The 13,767-nt window shown below is 38.4% G+C and overlaps 1 protein-coding gene across 4 annotated transcripts in view; it reads left to right on the forward strand.

Moving 5' to 3' along the window:
* The first annotated feature begins 486 nt into the window (after positions 1–486).
* nfyc.S (nuclear transcription factor Y subunit gamma S homeolog) overlaps positions 487–13,767 on the forward strand; it is a 46,011-nt gene continuing 32,730 nt past the window's right edge. The window contains exons 1-2 of one of the 4 annotated variants that reach the window (XM_018247984.2): positions 488–681; positions 6,208–6,273. The gene's annotated coding sequence lies outside the window, so the exon portion shown is untranslated. Of the gene's footprint in view, positions 682–6,207; positions 6,274–13,767 lie in introns of all 4 variants that reach the window. The other 3 variants (XM_041582946.1, XM_018247980.2, XM_018247979.2) reach the window with 3 other exon arrangements.

Consider the following 13,767-nt stretch of genomic DNA (forward strand, 5'->3'; position numbering starts at 1 on the left):
CCCAGTTTTTATTTTTACACTAAACAATTCCTTTAAAGCCTACAAAAATTAAACATTTTGAGTTTTTTCACAATTGAATTAAATCAACTTTTTTACAGTCTGATTTTTTTTTCATAAATAAGCAAACATTTTTGTTTAGGTATTGGGACAGTACATTTTAAGAAGCATTTGCCAGAACCCACAGGTTGATTGACGTGGCCAGAATTGTGTTACTACCCACTTACTCCTAGTGGAGGCCAAGACATGTAAGAATGCGAGCATGCACTAACAAACACAGGCGATGCGTCTAAACAAACAAAAGACTTGCCTGACAGCGCTCTCGCCACTACAAACAATCACTGACTACTAGTCCCAGTTGCTCTGGAAACATATTCTAGATAGGCATAGATAAAAAAAAACCCTTCTCCTCTTTCTTATTGGCTGCCCTTTCAGGCTTAGATGTTGACGTATAACTCCACGCATGCGCTATGTTTACTATACGGTGGGCGGGAATTCAAGACTCAGTGTCCGCCATCTTGTTTCGGTTCCCGCTAACCCCTCCCCCTCATCTCCCCGAGTGCCCAGACCAGGTTAACGATTGACTCCTATTTATGGTTTTGCCCCCCCCCCTGCTAACGATCATTGGACCGTGTTGTGTTTTGGAAGCGGTAGGAAAAGCTGATCATTGATACGCTGCACCCGGTGAGTGAGTTATCTATTGGCGGCGGAAGTTAAAGGAATACCCTGGTTCAAAGAACAATGATAGGCAAGGAACAGATTTCGGTGGCATGTACCGGTTCTATTCCTTTCTCCCCGCCTCGGGCCTCGCTCATTGGTGGAGGCCGCGGTGTGGCCGGTGTGATTGGTCGGTGATGGCCGGAAACCAGGCTAAGGAGGAGGCGGGAGAGCTGAAGCACCGAACTAGGACATGGTACCGACTTTGCCTGTAGCGGAATCCTAGAGCTGTGTATTCCTAATTATTTGGTGCCTTTTGTCTTCCCCGAACGACACTTGTCTACATTCCTGCACTGTATAACTAGTCAACTAGGGGCGGTGCTGCCAGTTCGGCGTTGTTTACGGCGAATTCGTGTTTGTTATTAATTAGGCTTTCCTTTAACTCACCTCCCAGAGAATAAAGCCGAATGGTGCTATTAAAAACTAATAATGATTTTGTCTTACTCTTTATTGGCTTCTGTTGAAGGGTGGGCTTGCTGCCCCTGTTTCATATGTGATTGTAGGGGGGTAGATCTTCAAATTAACTTCAATAATTGAGTGATGATAAGAGACATATAGTTGGCCTACATTTTTAAGTCATTATGGTTTCTGAATTATTAAGCTTTTTGTTCAGCCACTCTCCAATTTGTAAATTCAGTAGCTATCTGGTTGCTAGTGTCCAGTGTACCCTAGCAACCAGACAGTGGCCCGAATGACAGGTTGGCACATGCCAGAGGGCCTGCAATAAAATAAACAACAATCGTATTTTCACAGAGCAGTTGTTTTTGCCCCCACCACAACAACCAGATAGTATTTCATTTACCAGGCTGGAAAGAAGAAGAGGAAGTAAATTTTGTTTTTGCATTTTTGGGGGTGGGGGAGGGATCACAATCACTACAAAACTAGTCATTCACATATTTTATTACAAAACAAACATTGATGGGGTTAGTCACTTTGTGTGGTTGCATTTGGAACTATATTAATGTACACATTTGGATAGCGAAAACAAGACTTTTGTTGTATTTTTTCTGAGACTTTTCATCACGTCTGGTTGTTGTGGCCAATGTTGAAGGTTGCACAGCAGTTTACAGTTTTTGGACAGTCAGTCCTCCCCAACCCAATTAGTAACTGTTTAAGTCTGAATCACTTATGAATTGTCAATGTTTGGCATTGAATTGGCAGACCACATTGAGCCATGCAGGGCAACAATTTCACACTGCACTGCCTGTTTGCATCAGGTACGCGTTAAAGCATCTCTAGAAAGCAGTCCATATATATATATATATATATATATATATATATATATCAGGCATGGGCCCATTTATGTAATATGTCAGGCCAAATAATCACTATAAATAACTATTATAAGTTTGGACTAAAGAAAATGTCCGCTAGGTATATGGATTCGGGGCTTCTTGTATGCAGCAGAAATACATGTACAAAACAACCTGACTGATAAGTCAATTTATTTGTTGAGATGATTTATACCTTAAGGTGAACGAATATTGGTAGGTTGGCTGGGGCTTATATGCAGCCTTGTCGGTAACAAAGCTTTTACCGGCACTAGTGTTTTCCTAAATGGTCACCTTTCGAGAAATTTTGATCCTATATAGTGGACATTCCTTTGAGGCATCTATGACAACCCAGTCTATCATTTTTTTTTAAAATATCTATAGCTATATAAAAAGTTTTTATCACACATACTTGCATGCACAATGTTTGGTGGGGACACCAGGCTTCACGTTATTATGAGAATTCTAGGAACATGCTGTTACAGTTTATATACGATTTTACCACTTATTTATATGTCTTTAATGGGCATGGGAATTGTGATTAACATTTTAATGATATGTTTGCTCACCGACATGAATATTTAATTGATACTTTACACTGATTGGTGGATGTTTGTATTTATACATCATGTGACGACCACTGGGTGCATCCTGACGACGGTTCTGAGAGAACCGAAACGCGTTGATGTGGGGTAGTTTGTAACACTCCAATAAAAGAAATACTTTGATCACTGTAACCGTGAGTGCTTCTGATTGCATCTATATATATATATATATATATATATATATATATATATATATATATATATATATATATATATATATATATATATATATATATATATATATATATATATATAATGTCCAACATTACTAGCACTCAAAACAATGCGAAGCCAGTGGTGGATGATCAAAGATGAGGTAAATAGCAAATGGAGGATCAGAAGTGAAAAAGTGCTTTATTTTCATGTAATATTACATGTTAATTTCAACTACAGTGTGTGCTGATCCTCCATTTGAGATATATATATTTATATATATATATATTTATATATATATATATATATATATATATATATATATATATATATATATACATATATACATTTTTTACAGCTGCAATGTGTGAAATCTAAGGAGGCTGTCTACATTTAATATTGTTATACGTGCTAATTAAATAATGTGATAGACTGCCTTTTACTAGGAATGCATCCTAAGCAACCATACCAGCTGTATATGAAATTGTATAGTGGTGGTTCCCTCTATTATGTAGGGATAACACACAGCATTTTAAATTTGCCTTCTGACTCATTCCAGTTTTGAAATTGGGGTCAGTGACCACAGTAGCCAATTCAATTTTATTGGTACTTTTATTTTATTAATCAATTTTATTATACTTATTTTGTATTACTTTTGTTTCTTTTTAGGCCCTCCTCTTTTAATATTTCTGTTTCTCTTAGAAACCAGTGCCTGACTGCTAGGTTTAATGGGACCCTAGCTGCCAAAACTGGAGAGCTGCTGAACAAAAAGCCTAAATAATACAAAAACTGCAAATAAAAATGAATAGCAATTGCAAGCTGTGACAGAATAGTACTCTCTAGATCATACTAAAAGTTACTTTAAGGATGAACATTAATTTAAAGAGAACTTTAGTTTTTCTTCATATCTTTTTAGTTACTGCCTGGTCATTTTACATCGTGAAAACAACAGCTGCTTAATCTGTTCCTTATCATGTACAGTACTAAAAATATAGCCTTTGGCTTTATGACTCAAGCTACAGAACTTGACAGTTGTTGGAAAGGCACACTTTCCCAGACATTCTTACTTAAGTAAACCACTAGTTAATCTGTATACTTATTTTTAAATGACAGAAGCAATAAAACCGTAATACCCATAATAGATAGAACTTGCTGTGTTTCAATTCCCTGTCCTTGCCTGACAAAGTAACTGAAATGATAAGCATCAAACTTGCTCCATCTATGTCTTTTTTTCAATGCCTTTCACTTGTTTAAAAATAGTCAGATAAGACTTATCTTAGCTTTACATCAATACAGGTCCTCTGTGTGTATAAACTTTCCCGATAATGTGCATATCTGCCAACGCTTATGTGTTGGAGAGTGTCCATTAAGAATTCTGTCCTTTTATAGGTTTGTTTATTTTGTGTACACTAAGACACACCACAGAGGGTGTCATTTTCTGGATTACAATTTTTATTTACATATCAGCACTTGGAGAATTAATTGAGAATTACCTGTGTGTAATAAATCATGCAGCCTTCCAGGTCACTCTTTCAAGCGTTTTCTGCTATTTGTTGCTGGGTTGATTTGATGTCCCTGCTCCTGGTAAATAAATAAATAATAGTAATTAAAAAAAATAGACCAGTATCACCCCTAATGACAGCCACAGTTAGCGTGGCAAACAATTCACTGCACTGCTCTGAATTCTCCCCACTGTGGTGTAATCCCAGATTGCAACACCTTTGCACCATTCCAGACCCGCAGGTGTGGGCACAGCATGAAATTATATATCTGGCACATGGCTGTCCAACTGGCGGCCCTCGACCCCCCCTTCTTTGGCCCCCCAGATGCTGTGTCTGTTTACCATATGTAAATTTTAAAAGGTATCACTGTAGAGATAAACTGCCCCCTGCATTGTTTAAACCTCAAATTCAGACTAATCCCCTGTATTGTTCACACTTTTGACACCTCTATTGTTTATATCCTAAAGCCTGAACTGTTCACACCTGAGACCCAGACTGAAACTGCCCACATTGTTCACCTGTTCACACCTTATTCAAAATGCTAATGGCGCACCAGCACTGTGTCACTGTATGTAGTACATATTAGACCGAGAGCTTTACTTGTCTCCTGCTCTGTTCTGCCTTCCCTCCCTGCAGGGCTGGAACTAGGGGCAGGCAGAGTAGGCGCCCACCAAGGGCGCAATCATGGGGGGGCACACTTTTAAGGGGAATTTCCTTTCTTTCTTTTTTAAACCCTGATTTGCTTGGCCTTTAATAGTTTTTCAACTTTATAAACCCCATGTTCCAGACAGAATCACTCCCCAGCTCCCTTTTGGCAGCTGCTGGCATAGGTACATATTTGTGGGCAATATCTTGGCTGCTACTTGCACAGGTAAACAGATGATATGATGGATATTTGGCTGCTGCTGGCACAAGTACATATATGGAGGCAATAGTGTGTATTTTTGGCTGATGCTGGCACAGGTACAGATTGGGGGCAATATAAGGGATTGGCTGCTGCTGGCTTAGGTACATGGGGCAATATGGTGGCTGCTGGCACAGGTACACAGATGTTTGAGGGCAATATGATGGATTTTTGGCTACTGCTGGAGCAGATACTAATTGGGGCAATATGATGGATTATTTTGGTTGCCGCTGGCATAGGTACAGATTTGGGGTAAATATATGATGGATGTTTTGTTTTATGCTGGCACAGGTACAGATTGGGGCCTGGGGGCAATCTGAGGGATTGACTGCCATTGGTATAGGTACAAATGGAGGCAATATGATAGGTGCTGGCACAGGTACAGGGGACTATATGACTGGTAAGGTGGGAAATGGTAATGCAGGACTGGGTGGGGGGGCACTGATTGAAGCCTTTGCCTAGGGTGTAAAAATAACTTGGCCCGGCCCTGCCTCCCTGTGTGTGCCATTCTCTGCTTGCCCAGTGCTGCTTGTGTGTGCCATTCTCTGCTTGCCCTATGCTACCTGTGGAATGTAAGCCTGTTAGGGGTTTTGTTCTTGGGGTTATTAGCATTTGGAAATTGTTGTTAAGGGCCCCTAAGGTGTTTAATCATGTGTTGGGGGGTTGTTGTATTATCCACAGGGGAGGAGGAGGCATATGGATTTAAGGGTATGTTTTTAACATGACTTCAATTTTTCACATATGAGTGATGAGGGATTTCCCTGCAGTGAGCACCAACCATTTGTTTTTTTGGTGTGCTACCACCGTTAATGTGGATATGATCTTAAAAGTTCTTGTGGTAATATGGGTGTGGTTTACAGTGGGTGTGGTTTAAAAGGGGGAGTGGCCAACCCTGACTTCCATTATTGGCCCTCCTCCACATAGGCCAGTAAAATTTTGGCCCTCTGTACCACAGAACTTGGACAGCACTGATCTGGCAGATATTATGTTAGAGGTTAACCTCAGGTCCTCTTAGGATCTCAAATTAAATTCTCTCTTCCCAACACAATGTTTTACAGGTATCTGCAGCTAAGGCATGCCATAGAAACTCAATTCAGGAATGGACCAGTTGACACCATCCCCAGGAAAGTGGAGTTAGATATACGGGAATTTACACTTAAAAAAACGTTGTCTTTTATGCTCAACTGACCAGGCCCGGGAGTGTTTCACTAAGTAAACTTGTAACTAAATGGCAGAGAGATATACCTGTGCTCATTCCCGAGGAATGGGAGGATATACTAGATTCATGTTTTGATATGGTTATCTGTAGTAAGGACAAAATGACCCAGCTGAATTATCTACACAGGGTATACCTTACTCTATGCAGACTGTTATAACTGTAACCCTGTTATAAGGGATGTATGCCCTAGATGCTCCAACTCCCCAGCAAACTTTATGCATATGGTCTGGAGCTGCACAATTATACAAACATTTTGGAGAGAGGTAACACACATAATCCGTATGAGAACGGAAATCCCACTCCATATGGACCCCAAAGTGTTAATACTAAATCTAATGGAGGATATAGCTCCAAATAGAGCTCAGCGAACACTTGTAACTAGTCTCTGCATGTATGCCAAGAACGTAATAGCACTAAATTGGAAAGCTAGAGGTGAGCCAACAGCTCAGGGTTGGGAACAACTCATCAACAATGTGCTATCACTTTGGTTAAGTTTGGTTTATTGGAAAAATAAATAAAAAAAATAGACCATGTGGGGTTACTTCAGAAATTTTCTGAACCATTCCAAAACCAGCATTTTGCCTGTGTTTATATATCCATCTCCAGCCACTCCTGTGACATTAGAGACAATACCTCACATGTTTGGGTGTGCACTGTTATGTCACCCAAGGTTCAAAGAACTTTTAGAACTGTGGCCCGCCAGCCATCTGCATTTTTGCAACTGTCCTTGATTGTCAGCTTCAACCGACACAACTACTAGTAGCTTCTATTTCTACAGAAAGCCAAAGATAGAGTTCTATTAGTTTATATCATATATCAACCGACTACTATGTTACATTTACTACAGTTCTCTACTGCATTTCTCTACTGCATCATCTATCAATAAAAAGCACAAATAAGCAAAATGTGATAAGAAAATTACCCTTCAACTCATGTTTATTATATGAATAGGGGCAATATAACATTTATTGACAGTAAATCATAAAATGAGTATCTGAGGCTATGTTTTTACAGGTGTTGCCATCCAGCTTTTAAAGCTAGATTTTTTCACCATTCCTAAACTCTTCATGTATCCAGGAGAGAGAGTGTTGTGTGTGCATACCCTCCTATAGTGGCGTAACTAGCCGCAGGGCTCACACTTGACAGCTTCGGACCTTGGCTCTAGGGGATCAAACCTCCAGTAGCTATGCCACTGTCTTCCAGCTATTATACTGACGATAAAGGGACTATTTACTAACCATATCATTTAGTTTTTTCTAAAAATCTCAAAGAAATTGTACTTTTCCTATATTTCTTAAAAGGTCTTAAAATGCGAGATTTCGAGGTGTAATCTAAAGTGATCTAATTGGACCTCTTCAATTAAAAACAGTACCGGTACGGAAACCCGTTATCCAGAAAGCTCCGAATTATGGAATGCCTGTCTCTCATAGGGGTAAATTTATCAAAGAGTGAAGTTCCGCCACTAGAGTGAAATTCCGCAGCTCTCAATTCATTTCTATGGGATTTTGAAAGGCGTATTTATCAATGGGTGAAAGTTCACCCTTTGATAAATACGCCTATAAAAATCCCATAGAAATGAATGGAGAGTGGCAGAATTTCACTCTAGTGGCGGAACTTCACTATTAACTTCATTCTTTGATAAATATACCCCATAGAGTCCATTTTATCCAAATAATCCACATTTTTAAAATGATCTTTTTCTCTTTAATAATAAAAAAGTAGCTTATACTTTGATCCCAACTAAGATACAATTAATCCTTATTGGAAGCAAAACCAGCCTTTTGGGTTTATTTAATGTTTACATTTCCTAATAAGAAGATCCAAATCATGGAAAGATCCATTATCTGAAACCCCCAGGTCCTGAGCATTCTGGGTAACGGATCCTATACCTGTACCTTGTACTTGATCCAAACCAAGGTATCCTTTATACTTACTGAAGGCAAAACCAGCCTATTGGGTTAATTAATTATTTACATTATTTTTTAATAGACTTAAGGTATTCAGATCTGTTATCCAGAAACCCCAGGTCCTAAGCAATCTGGATAACCGGTCCCATACCTGTGTTCATATTTTGTACTGCATCGTTGGCGATTTTTTTTTGTTTGTACTTCTTATATTTGGATCTTTCAATCAATTCAATGACGTTCAAGGTTTAAGAGTTTGTGAGTTTAGTTGTGGCCTCTAAAGTCCATATTTTAAATGGAATGACTACAGAGAAGCTGCTTTTTTTCATAATAAATGAAGAGTTCATGCCAAGCAACTTTCCAATTTAGCTTTAAAAATGTTAAAAAGTTTAAACGTTGGCATAACTAGAAGTTACTGGGCCTCACAGCAAAAACATTTTCAGGCCCCATGTTCCACCTGAGCTCCACTGTAGTCACTGGGTGTGCTTTCTCTCTATTTACACTCCTGGTTTTAAAGGAATTGTTCACTGTAAAAATAAAAACTGGGTAAATAGATTGTATGTGCAAAATAAAAAAATGTTTCTAATATATTTAGTTAGCCAAAAATGTAATGTATAAAGGCTGGAGTGACTGGAAGTCTAACAGAACACTACTTGCTGCTTTGCAGCTCACTTGGTTTCCACTGATTGGTTACCAGGCAGTAACCAATCAGTGACTTGAGGGGGACACATTGGTCATATCTGTTACTTTTGAATCTGAGCTGCATGCTAAGGATTAATTGCAAACTCACTGAACAGTTATGTCCCATGAATTCCCCCTTCAAGTCACTGATTAACTCAGAGTTAGAGAGCTGAAAAGCGGGAAGTAGTGTTCTGTTATGTGAGACATCCAGTCACTCCAGCCTTTATACATTACATTTTTGGCTAACTACAAATTTCAGCAACAGCAAAACATAGTCTTGGAAAAAATGTCTTGCATCAAATTATGGTTGTGCATGCTAAATAATATTTTTGGAAGATGTCCCAGAGTGCTGCGGGTGTCTACTTTGGTTAAATAACGCATATTGAATTAATAGTTACATTTCTTAAAAGCAAAGGTCACAACAGGGAAGGGATGTGTCAACTTCTGGTTCATGCAGTGAGCTGTATTGCTTCCTTGGCTAACTGTCATAGTACATTACATCTTGTGATTATCGAATGCATACTTTGTAGCACATACTCTTTTTACAAGAAGTGAAATTATGCACAGAGAAATGTCTCCCTGTAGCTTTGAATGGTGAAGGGCTAATGCTAGTCATTTTTTGTTTGTTTTTTCCCCTTTTTGCATTAGTAATCCTCAAAACGAAACATAATGCAATTTCTCCAGCTTTGCTGATCTGTAAAAGCAGGGATTTTACTTGTGTTCAGTATAGTATTTTTATCATTATTGTTACACTTAACTCAGGGGTGTCCAAATTGCAGCCCGAGGGCCACATGCGGCCCAGGATGCATATGAATGCGGCCCAGCTTGAAACGATTGGTTCCCGAGGAAACGTCATGTCGCAAAGGATATAGGAGGAGGGGCGACTCTGCCCATTGGCCAGCTAGTAATAATAATATAATAATAAGTCTATTTAATATCCAGTTGTCCCATATTCCAGTATATAGCTCCATCTGGTTATCCAACTGGCATTGTAGTTCTTTTCTGTGTATTTCCTTTACTTTTAAAAATCAAATGTGTTTGTGTATTTCATGTGTGGCCCCAGACAATTTTTCTTTATCCAATGTGGCCCTGCGAGCCAAAAGTTTGGACACCCCTGACTTAACTGGTAGAATTGAGCTCTAGTTCAAATGAGGGCACTCCTATTAAGAGAACTGACCAAAGAAGGATATGGCACAGTTTCAGGTGATAAATAACTCCGCCAATAGGTGTCAAGCTTCTCAGGATTGTTGGGAATTTGGTGTATTGTCCATCATTGTCTCATCTGTTGGTATTGTATGCTAAAACAACGTGCAGTGGGGGCACCCACTGGTAAAATTGTAATATGTAATGCAATGTTATCACTTTGTGTAACAACCTGGATTTAACATTAAAGGGGTTGTTCACCTTTAAATAAACTATTAGTATGAGGTAGAGAGTGATATTCTGCAATAATTTGCAATTGGTTTTCATTTTTGATTTGTTTTTTTTAAATTATTTATCTTTTTATTCAGCAGCTCTTCAGTTTGCAATTTCAACAATCTGGTTTCTAGGGTCCAAATTACCCTAACAACCACACATTGATTTGAATAAGAGACTCAAATATGAAAAGAAGAGGGCCTGAATATAAAGATGAGCAACAAAAAGTAACAATACATTTGAAAGCTGTCAGAAGAAGAATGCAGATATTTTGGAAACTATAAAATATAAATAATGAAGACCAATTTACATATTGCTTACAACTGGCCATTCTATAACATACTAAAAGTTAACTTTAAGGGGTTGTTCACCTTCAAAACACTTTTCAATTCAGTTGTTTTTAGATTGTTCCCCAGAAATAAGGGTAGGACTACACAGCCAATTCCGCCGCGATCCAACGCGCTGCGCAAAATCGCAGGCGTCATGACGCTTGCAACGGAATCAAGGTAAGTAATTAAATTTTCGCATCGTGTTGCAGCATTGATGCGACACGACTGTCGGATACAGAAGCTGCACGCTGAGTCTGCATCCGACAGTCATGTCGCATCAACAATGCGACACGATCCGACACTGCCATTACTTATCGTGTTTCCATCGCATCCGACGTGACGCCTGCGATTATGCGCAGCGCGTCGGATTGCGGCGGAATGGGCCGTGTAGTCCTGCCCTAAAAAGAAGACTTTTTTTCGATTACGTTCCATTATATATATATATATATATATATATATATATATATATATATATATATATATATATCTAGGCAAAAGATGAGCACTCATTGGACTTTTCAAAACCAAAAAAGTGTCTTTATTTTTTCTTCAACGTTTCGGCTACATTACATTAGCCGTCCCATTAGCCTGAGGACGGCTAATGTAATGTAGCCGAAACGTTGAAGAAAAAATAAAGACACTTTTTTGGTTTTGAAAAGTCCAATGAGTGCTCATCTTTTGCCTAGATATTACATTTGAATTCGATTAGTAGCACCTTGGCATATTCCTTTTTCTGTTTTCTGAGTGCACACACTTAAGGACTAGTACTATATATATATATATATATATATATATATATATATATATATATATATATATATATATATATATATATATATATATATATATATATATATATATATATATATATATTTTTTTTTATTATTTATGTTTTTCCAAAATCTAAGTTTAAAGTTGAATGTTCGTGTCTCTGGTGTTTGTGTCTGTCAGCTCAGTAATTCAGGTTCAGATTCTAAACTGTTATAATTTTGCAACATTTAGTTGATACATTTCTCTGCAGCATGTCTTGAATAGGGTCGATTCGAGTTTTTTGTTTTTTTTAAAAAAAAATTTCATTTTCAAAAGTCCAATTCGGCAGGTATTAGATGGCGAATAGTCAAATTCGAATTCTTAAAGAGACATTACATGATACATTTTGAACTTCTAATTTAGAATTTTTTTTTAAACTCTAATAGAATTTGGACTCTTCCCTTGTCGAGTTCCACTAAAATAAACTTGAAATTCGAATTTAAAGATTCAAATTTTCAATTCGATCCTTGATAAATTTGCCCCTAGTTGTTGCATTGTTACTATTCCTGTACACTAATAACACCAAAATAGGTGAGGCAATTGTATATAAGATATAATTCATTGTTATGGTCTTTGAGATAACGACATACAAGTAATGGTTGTCAGTGAATCAAGTCCTAGATGTTCAAGGCAGATTTGAGATGGCCATATAAAGATAAATTAATCCAAGAATCTTCATAGGGTACTGTCATTCCTCTTCCATTCTGGTTAATTTGCATGTGTTTTCTTCGATTGACTGGAACGATTCACCCAGTTGGCTAAAGGACATGCAAATTATCCTAAGAAGGAATGGACATGTGCAGTAGTGCAGCATTTTCTGAATTCTCTATATTGCCATTCTGTGAACAGGGTCTGCTGTCCTAAGGGCCGGCAAAAATTTGGGAGCAGCAAATAGCAGCTTTAGTGAAAGTTATCTTAAAGGAAGTTTAACTGCATGATTCACCCATGTGTATGCACCCTTAGGGGCAGATTCACTAAGGGTCGAATTTCGAAGTTAAAAATACTTCGAAATTCGACCCTCGAATTGAAATCCTTCGACTTCGAATATCGAAGTCGAAGGATTTAGCGCTAATCCTGCGATCGATCGATCTAAGGATTTTTCGTTCGATCGAACGATTAAATCGTTCGAATCGAACGATTCAAACGATTTTAATTCAACGATCGAAGGAAAATCCTTCGATCAAAAAAAGATTAGCAAACCTATAGGGACCTTCCCCATAGGCTAACATTGACTTCGGTAGGTTTTACCTGCCGAAGTAGGGGGTCGAAGTTTTTTTTAAAGGGCAAGTACTTCGACTATCGAATGGTCGAATAGTCGAACGATTTTTCGTTCGATTCGTTCGATTTCGTTCGAATTCGAACGAATTTAACCAATTCGATGGTCGAAGTACCAAAAAAATACTTCGAAATTCGAAGTATTTTTCATTCGAATCCTTCACTCGAGCTTAGTGAATCGGCCCCTTAGTGTTCCACATATAGCCATAGCATTCTTAGTGCCCTAAGTAGAGTACTTACCGATTACTGGGCCTTGTTTACCGTTACTGGTTCAGCATTTTGCACACAACTTGTACAAACAATTTGCCTATTAAAATGCTATATTTATTGCTGGTCTGTCAGTAACTTATATCTGCCCGTGTATGGGGAGCCTTTTACGCCCCACCAGGGCTGTTGCTCTCTGCATGGAGTGCTGGATTACAGACCAGACCTGTCCTTACTGCCTTCCTTTGGGCAGGGGGTAAGTACAGAGCCCTAATCCTTCCGTTCCCTAACTTTTGTGACAGCCCTCACATTTTGAATCTTGTGCAACCTAACATAGACCACTCTAATTTTGAACAGCAGTCCCCAGGTCTCTGTGCCATTCAGCATGCTTTCTTTTTTTTTTTTTTAATTAATTAGAGGTATACATCTGGTGCCAAGATTTTATTTATTTATTTTTTTACCAAAAATATCACAAGGAAAAAACAACCTGTTAGTTTCTTCTAAAATAGGTGGCAAGTCAAAGCTATAGATCATAGAAAATACACAATATTTTGCCAACAATGTAGTACCTACTTTTCTGTGTCTATGGTTATGCTATAGGGAAAAAAAATCTGGTAAAACACGGGGCCGGTATTACAAATTTACCGGCAATGTAGCTGCCGGTAATTTGTAATACCCTTAAAAAAAAAAAGCCCTTGGCCCGCCCACGATTCGCTCAGACTTTAACTTTTTTCAGGCTTCTGGTCATTGTGCATGTTGCTCTGCCCCATTTTGCGGCAC

Source organism: Xenopus laevis, chromosome 2S (assembly GCF_017654675.1).
Source record: "Xenopus laevis strain J_2021 chromosome 2S, Xenopus_laevis_v10.1, whole genome shotgun sequence".
Classification (NCBI taxonomy): domain Eukaryota; kingdom Metazoa; phylum Chordata; class Amphibia; order Anura; family Pipidae; genus Xenopus; species Xenopus laevis.